The sequence below is a fragment of the Haliotis cracherodii genome, unplaced genomic scaffold (genome assembly GCF_022045235.1).
Source record: "Haliotis cracherodii isolate W230 unplaced genomic scaffold, xgHalCrac1.p SCAF_27, whole genome shotgun sequence".
In the NCBI taxonomy this organism is placed as follows: Eukaryota; Metazoa; Mollusca; class Gastropoda; order Lepetellida; family Haliotidae; genus Haliotis; species Haliotis cracherodii.
The window spans coordinates 974,931-984,586 of record NW_027266283.1 but is presented as its reverse complement, the minus strand read 5'-3'; positions in this window follow the sequence as shown (position 1 = coordinate 984,586).

Here is a 9,656-nt window from a genome sequence, read left to right as displayed (position 1 = left end):
AAAGGCTGTATTCCTGGTAGCAAACCCGGGTACTCTCCCAATGTCACTCAACAGGTTGGGAGGTACCAAACCTAAGGCACCGAGAACAATGGGGAGTCGGACAATTTGGTACTTCCGATGCAAGCGTCACATTTCGAAACGAGGTCCGCATGTTTGTCATGTTTTTCCTGAATGTTGTCAATCACATTAGTGTCAAAAGGGACAGTAAATTCAATAATATAAATGATTTCATTGGATTTATCAAAAAGGTACAAGATCAGGTTTGTTGGCCTGGATACGTCTTAGGCTCTAAACGGGTCTATTCCAAAGAATTTTGTTTTAACATTTTCCATGACGCCCTCCACATATTCCGGGTCGCACCATGGATGGACCTCTGTGTCAAAAACCATAAGCATGGCGAAGACGGTAATAAAATGATCAAGCCACTCCATCATATCGCTTAAGACACTGTGTTTGTGGCAAAGATGGGCCTCCACTGACAATGTGTGACAGTCTCATTAAATTCATTACATAATCTACATCTTCTTCTTCTTCTTCGTCTTCTGAGTCTTCTTCGTCGTCTTCTTCTCCGTCTTCTTCTTCTTATTATTATTATCAGTAGTAGTAGTAGTAGTAGAAGTTGTAGGAGTAGTAGTACTGTTGTAATTCTGGATCATAATTATCAGTTATCAATGCATTACATAATCCCGTTGCCTTTGAATATTGTTGGGTAAATCAGTTTCCATTGTTGATTGTTCTACGTGACGTTTGCGTCACGGCGGTCAGGATGAAGTGACATACCACAAAACGCTTACTTATGTTTATAGGAAGATTCAGCGCGTCAAACCCCACCATTTATAACTGTAAAGCGCTTTTGCGTGAGGTCGTGTAAATACGAATGAACATGTCATGGAGAAAGACGTGTACAATATCTATGTACAACAGAAATGCATTCAAACATTTGTAGATATGGTTGAAGTATTGCCGATGTGACGTTAAATATTAACTCACCCACTCACTCACTCACTCACTCACTCACTCACTCACTCACTCACTCAGTCACTCACTCACTCACTCAGTCACTCACTCACTCACTCACTCACTCACTCACTCATTCACACACTCATGTATTGACCACTGCTTGTTCATTGGATCAACATTCAAATCGGGAATCTGCAAACCTGGCGAAACGTTGGCTTGGTGATGAACCACGTGTTTTGCTTCAGCGTTGTGATGGAAGATCGACGTTCAAATGGTTGATGCATGTCATCGTATCCCAATTGCTTGGATCGATGCTCATGATGTCAATCACTGCACTGTCTGGTCCAGATTCGATTTTTTACAGACCGCCGTCATATAGCTGGAATTTGGCTGAGTGCGGCTTTAAACAACAAACAAAACAAACAACATCAAATGAAGCAGTGACATGGTGTTGGGGGTCATATCCTACACGCAGAGACCAAACCCTCTGTACTTACGGGGGAATTTAAAGGTTATTCCATTCAGGGGTGAAATTGTACGACATCACATGGTTTCCATTATTGACTGTCAGAGGGAAATGTTCCACCAAGATAATGCCAGGCCGCATACTGCATGTGCCACGTGCACAGTTGACTATCTACAGAACGAAAACTTTACAAATCTCCCATGACCTCTCAAATCCCCAGATCTCCAGATCTCAACCCACCCAAAAAAGTGTTATGACCTGGATAGACGTCAATGTCAACCCATACACTTCAGCCACTTTTACACGCATTTTCTGGACGAGTTGCCTGGGATACCACAATCCCGGTTTGTTGTTTGTGAGAACAACGCCCACGTGAACTGACGTCAACACTCAATGAACTTCATTCGTCACACTGTCACACAGGCGCACAAATTGTGAAGCTTTGAGGTTTTGCTTGATATTGACCACCGCCGCCTCTCTTTGTTTTTGAAACCAGTTGGCTTTGGGATATCTGTTATCATGCATATTTCCTATATAGTTCTGGGCAATGTTTTGACAGATAGACCACTGATGTCAAAGTTCAAGATCACCTTCAAGTGGCAATATTGTTGTTAATACTACAAGTAATGACAATATTAGGATATCAGAAGAAGGTCACTGTGAACTACTTATAGTGATAAGCATATGCTTTTCTCCAATGTTACATTGCGGTTACCATATTTGGTATATTTGCTGGATAGCCATTTGGAACGTTTTTGAAATGCCCCACTGGTATTCAATGTCAAATAACTTTCTTAATGAGGTAGCTAGGGGCATGGAACTTTAAAAAAAGTTGTTTTGCATGAGACATGTGTTTTCCCAAACTGGACCTATTTTTATTAGACATGAAGTGCACACATTCTTATTAATGTTCTTACAAGCATGGGACTTTCTGTTTAAAATTTTATTGCATGAGATATATCTTGTCCTAAGTCGGCAAGGGTGTAACTTTCTTATTATTGTTTTTGAAGGCATGTTTTAAGGTCGCTCTGAATATTTGCCAACACATATTATTGAAATATGATTATTGAAACAACGTAATCAGTCTTGATGCCTGAGTGATGTCATTGCTTTGGAAATGGCTTTAGAATCCTCTTTATGTAAGACCAAGGCAGGTATGGTACGGGGCTGTAATAGGCATGTATTTCACCGAACCAGAGGTAATGGTACGATAATGGAAACGTGATGGTAGGTAATGATTTCTGAGGAGTTCTAGAACTGCTAGTGATTGGGCTGCTTCTGTTTTTGAAGTTCGTGCAAACACATTTCTTAATTATATATTTATTTATACGATTGTGTACTACAATAATATGTTTTGTTTGGTTTAATAATGTATTTGTTGTGTTTGTGCAGCTAACGACTTATTGTCAATTGAAACACCCATTCTCATGCTTTAATTCCATTCTAGCTGGCTTAGCGGTCATATCACACTATTACACTTAAACCCGCTTTGTCTGGAAACCCCAGTTTGCGGACACTCATTAACCAGGTTTCATTGTATTTTTCTGAACTCCTTCTCTATTTCTTCCGGAACGTATCAGAGTTAGATTTAAACAAAGACAAGAATCACCATCTTCAAGCTGTGGGGACATTAATGTGAACGTACTCGTAAACTTTAAATCATATAAATCAATTGTAATCTAATTACTCATGTTTGCATTTTGAATGTTGTCTTGATATTGATATCTTGCTGTCTCTGTGATTTTCCATGAAATTGATATTGTTGTAATCATGAAAATAATTGGCATTCACTTGCTTACGTGATCGAGGATCGATTGACATATTGCCACACATCTTGTATCGTTACATTTCCATTCCACTTACGAAACCGTATACCAGAACAGAAAAAAACCCAACTTTTAGTAAATTGTACAGCACATCATTTGATATTGAGATCAGAACAATATGTGAAACATGTTTAAGAAAGAACAGTTTTCCTAAAGTCAGTAATTCTACTGGAAATACTTTCTGTTTTGGTGTTGTTCAATGTCTTTATGTTGTGTGTTATTTTTCAAATAAAAAGATGTTCAGCATCATAAAATTTGTTTATTCTCTATTCGTGTGTGTAGGTGTGCGTGTGCATGTGCGTGTGCATGTGCATGTGCGTGTGGGTTTTCTTTTAACGGATATTTTCTTGAGTCGTATACGAAAAGTTACCATACTTGCGGGATTTCAAGTGAAGTAATGCCAGAGTTTATTTGCAGGCTCATACTTTAGGGGCGACATCAGGGGTTGTATCAGGGGTCACACAAGAGGTCATTCCAGAGTTTATTTGCAGGGTCATACTTAAGGGGCGATATCAGGGGTTGTATCAGGGGTCACACAAGTGGTCATGCCAGAGGTTATTTCAAAAGTTATACTTTAGGGTCTATATCAGGGGTTGTATCAGGGGTCACACAAGAGGTCATGCCAGAGGTTATTTCAAAGGTTATATTTTAGCGGCTATATCAGGGGTTGTATCAGGGGTCACACAAGAGGTGATGCCAGAGGTTATTTCAAAGGTTATACATTAGCGGCTATATCAGGGATTGTATCAGGGGTCACACAGGAGGTCATACCAGAGGTTATTTCCAGGGTTGTACTTTAGGGCTATATCAGGGTTGCATCAGGGGTCACACAAAAGGTCATTCCAGGTCCATTCAAGGGTTGTACTGTAGGCGCGGAGTGGTATATTTTTGTTGCCATGTGTTTGTAGATAACGAGTTATTGTCAATGTAAACACATGCTCATAAGAACCATGTTTTCATCATATGTTTCCTTCTATAATAATGAAAATAAAAGAGATCTTGATTCACTCCATTTCTAGCTGGGGCTAACTGTCATGTCTAACTATGAACCCGTCAATCAGTGTGTGTCCATGCCAAGGCAATATATGACCTGGGTACATGTAAATGTCAGGTCTGAATACAATCAGTGTGTATCACATGCTGTGACGATGTGTGACGTGGTTAACTTGTATATGTCAGGTCTGAATACAATTAGTCTGTATCCATGCCATCACAATGTGTAATCTGGGTACTTGTATATGTCAGGTCTAAATACAATCAGTATGTATCACATGTCATGGCAATATGTGACCTGGGCATAACGACAATGTGGACTGATCATGTTACTCCCTGGCATCTCGGACGTCGGTGTTACGACATTGTGGATGGATGACGTCTGTCATGTGGTAACGTGTGAAGTGAGGTGAAATTGGGTTTAACTTCGCGTTCAAGATTATTGCACTCTCTCCAGAGTATTTTTTTTGGCGCAATTCAAGGGAAGTATCTCCTGTTGCATTGTTGAAACATTAAAGTAAAGCTCATCATCACATAACCCCATAAAAAAGGAAATGTACATGTTTAACTTTCCTGTATTCGATAAAGGCAAAATTTGTTGAGATATAGAAAACACTGGCAATACAAGTTGTATACAGTAGGAGTACGGGAAATATGACTTTGCCGTAGAGGTTCCAAGTAATATGAGTTTGTCTACTGAGAATACAAGAAATATTAATCATTTCACTGAGAATATTATTTAATCTGTTGCAAATACAAGGATCATGAGTTAATCGATACAAAGCACAAGAAAATTGAGTTAATTTATTGTAGATACAAGGAATATAATTTAATCTATGGGGAATACAAGGAATATTATTTAATCTATTGAGTATACAAGGAACAATATTTGATCTTCAGGGAATACCAGGAATATCAGTCAATCAGTTGAGAATACACGACTATTATTCTATATATCAATAATACAAGGACATTGGGATTATCGTTTGAGAATACAGGGAATACCAGACAGCTCATACACGAATGGGATTGAATCTTTGAAAATACAAGAAATATAATTAGTCTATTAACAATTCAAGGAATACGGGTTCAATTATTGAGAATACAAGGTAAAATAGTTAATCTGTTGGGTATACAGGGAATATGAGATCAACCATTGGGAATACAAAAAAATGTTACGTAATCTATACAGCATCCAAGGAATATTAGTTAATTTGTAGCACAGTATAGAGGCTACAAAGAATATGAGCTAACAAATAGAGGATATACGAAATCTTGGTTAATCAATAAAAGATAGAAGAATTATGAGTTAATCTATTACGAATACAGGCAATGTTAGTTAATCCATTGAGTATAAAGGTAAGTATAAGTTAATCCAATGCGTATAAAGGTAAGTGTGGGCTATTCCATTGAGTATAAAGGTAAGTATGAGTTAGTCCATTAAGTATAAAGGTAAGTATGAGTTAATCCATTTAGTATAAATGTAAGTATGAGTTAATCCATTAAGTATAAAGGTAAGTATGAGTTATTCCAGTGAGTATAAAGGTAAGTATGAGTTAATCCAGTGAGTATAAAGGTAAGTATGGGCTATTCCATTGAGTATAAAGGTAAGTATGAGTTAATCAATTGAGTATATAGGTAATTAGGAGGTGCAATATGAGAAAAGGAGTAAAATGTAAAGACGCAGATGTGGGACGCCATCTTGTGTCTCCTTCAACCGATTCGATCCATTGTCCACCACTGACAGAATAACAAATCACACCTCTATACCGTCCCTATGTCAGATCTGGGCCGTTCAGGCAAAATATATCCTACATGTGTAAATTCACTTCTCGTTTGAATTCGCTGTTAACAGTAAACAAAATGCAGATGAAATCAGCCATGATGATGTTGAGATTCCCCAGCAACATCAATTCGACTGCCAAGTGGTGGTGATCTACTTGAAGACTTCTGGGTGATGTAAGCTTGTAAAACCTGCCCTGAGGCAGTTGGGGGCACGGTGGCCCAGTCGTCTAAAGCGGCGCGATTCACTGTGCAGAGTTGCGTCCCTTGGGCACGCCAGAAACCTATGATTGTGGGTTCGAATCCCGGTTCGCCCCGATTATGTTTCTAGGTTTGTCAGCACCATTCCCGTGCTCGTGTGTTTCACCGTCTGCATCACTTCGGGCTTTCCTCCCACATTAAGCTGACACACCGCGATATGACTGGAATACTGTTAAAAGCGGCGTTAAACCCAACTCACTCACTCACACCAAAGGCAGTTAGTTAGTGTGAAGTGAGGCGAGGTGGACTACTAATGGTATAGTGTGATAGTGCCTGCCCACTGATATACCATGCCGCAGTTTAACATGAATACCCCACAGTATACTTCAAACTAACCATACCTTGTTTTATCCCCTTATCTTATCCGCCTCATGTTGGTATGAAGCTTGTCTCATGTTGGTATGAAGCTTGTCAAGTCCGTCTTAAGTTGGTATGAAGCTTGGCAAGTCCGTCTCAAGTTGGTATGAAGCTTGTCAAGTCCACCTTATGTTGGTATGAAGATTGTCAAGTCCGTCTTAAGTTATTATGAAGATTGTCAAGTCCACCTTATGTTGGTATGAAGATTGTCAAGCCCGCCTTATGTTGGTATGAAGCTTGTCAAGTCCGTCTTAAGTTATTATGAAGATTGTCAAGTCCACCTTATGTTGGTATGAAGTTTGTCAAGTCCGCCTTATGTTGTTATGAAGCTTATGAAGCCCGCTCTCTTCAAGTTGGTATGAAGCCTGTCAAGTTCGATCTCTTCAAGTTGGTATGAAGATTTTCAAGTCAGCCTCATGTAATTATGAAGCCTGTAAAGTCAGCCTCATATTGGTATGAAGCTTTCAGGTCTGTCTCAGGCTGGTACGAAGCTTGTCAAGTCGACTGTGAAGTGTTTTTAAGAGTGCATGACAGACGCAGCAGAAAGGCGCCGTCAGGATTCTGCCCAGTAACTCATAATTGTGTCATTCGGGTGATATTCAGATCTGAACGTGCAATAGCCCGTGATGCGAGTCTCTTTTGACGTTTGTCACTTTGGTGATCTCACACCAACTCGTTAATTATGCTGACATTCTCAATGGGATTGTGCTGGGATTCAGCATAATTAACATAGGTTTCTGACATACCAAAGGGACACAATTGTTCACAGCGAATTGTGCCGCAGAAGATGACTGGGCCGCCCATAACCATACTGATCTACAAGTCGGCTAATTCAAATCTCCTGCTATCAGCTGTGGGGCTACTGACCAATCTGCCATCACTAATTGCTGGAAGCTGGTGATCAGTCGGAGCCGGGGCTCCAGATACAGATATCCCGTCACAGTTGCTGTCCCGGCGCTCACTGACCGTAATACAATGTATGTCCACGTCTTGCTGCCCCATCATTGACCGCATGTTATTGCTAAAAACAGCCAACACCACCAACACAACCTGCCACACAACCTACCAGATACGCACAACCCTACCAAACACGCACAACATACCAGACACACATAACATACCAGACACGCATTAACACCTACCTGCCACACACACACCTACCATGCAGACACACAGCACCCTACCTGACACACACAACCTACCACATACACACAACCTACCAGACACACACAACCCTACCAGATACACACAAGCTACCAAACACACACAACCCTACCGGACACGTATAATCTCTAATCAAGTACTTAAGAGGTCCCAGGCCTATTGTACATGTGACAGAAATATGGCACACAATTTTAACTTTTTTTACTGATTTGGTTCTACATAAGAATGCGTGGAATCTGTACATGGCTACGTTTCTCATTATTAATTTATCTAGACTGGGTATCTAGAATTGGATCGCAACATTTGGATCGTTAAAGAAGTACACAGGAATATATTTTTTCTCACAATGGAGTACAATGGACATACAAGTAAAAAGTGATATTCATCCTCTATATCTTGCCTATTACAAATTTCACATAATCGTTCCGATCTTGGAGTTTTTGTGTATCTCCCACTCTAGATGCATAAATCATGGGATGAACATCAAAATCTTGCCAATGACATACCAAAGGGACACAATTTGTTCACAGCGAATTGTGCCGCAGAAGATGAATTGCGGAATTTCTTTATATTTACATAAAGCAGATACTGTTCAATGAGTTTTCAACATTCTATAATAAATAAAATTATTCGATAATGTCAACGAAAATGACCATGATTGATGATAAATATCTTTTACCCTCTGTAGAAAAGAGTTGGTAAATACACTCTCAGATTGTACAAATTGACCATACCAATAATGTCCAAAACCACTATTGAATAACAATTTTTCACATAAGTTACCCAATTACTGTTTCCATTCCTATCGTATAACATCATCATTTTGTAAAATTTCTTAGGGTATCTCTATGAATTCATTTTAAGGAGTTTCAGCCAGTACTTTATGACTTTCAGCTGTGAATATATGACTAGAGCAAATCTACCACATTCTCCATAAACCATGATAGATGTGTCCGGTTTTACACCGAGAATTATTTTACATGCAAATAAGTGGACCTGTTCGATATCATTAAATTGTTTAAATCCCCATATTTCAACACCGTAAAGTAAAATTGGGTTAATTATAACATCAAAGATCTTAAAGAATGACTTATAACTTATATCACAAGGATATGTATATTCTTTAATATACCAAATAAAACCTTTTTAGCCTGAACTGATGCTTCTCTTACATGAATAGACCAATTTAGACTGTTACTGAAATAAACACCCAAATATTATAGTGTGTAGTCACATTCAAACTTTCAGCTTTAAAGGACCTTTTTGCATTTTTTGGCAAGTTTGCAACAATTTTTAAATTCAATAATGTTTGGTTTTGACTCTATTAACTGTGCCATCAGCTGTGCTTGAGAACATGATAATTTCATCTGCAAATAATAAAAGAAAGAGTTAAACAACATCTGGATGTAATTGAATGCCGTTTGTACAATTGTTTCCGATACTAATTCCTTTATGATAAAGGAAAATAAAAACGGAATCAATATACATCCATGACGGACGCCAAATTTGTATTCAAACATATCAGACATCAAACCCTTGTCACGTTTAACATTTGCATATATACTACACAATAACTTCAACATTTTGGAACTAAGTCCATGTGCAGTAAATATTCTCCATAGTTTACACCTGTGTATAGAATCAAATGCTTTTGAGAAGTCAACAAATAATCCATAAAACTTTCCCCCTTTTTTGTTGATATAGCGCTGTACCAGAGAAAGTGTAGTATAAAGACATTATCAACTGTTGAATATCCTTCCCGAAATTGGCCCAAGACACAAGTCTCTTGTTGATAATAAAAGTAAATATTTTACTGAAGATACGCAAGAGAGTTATCCTTCTGTAGT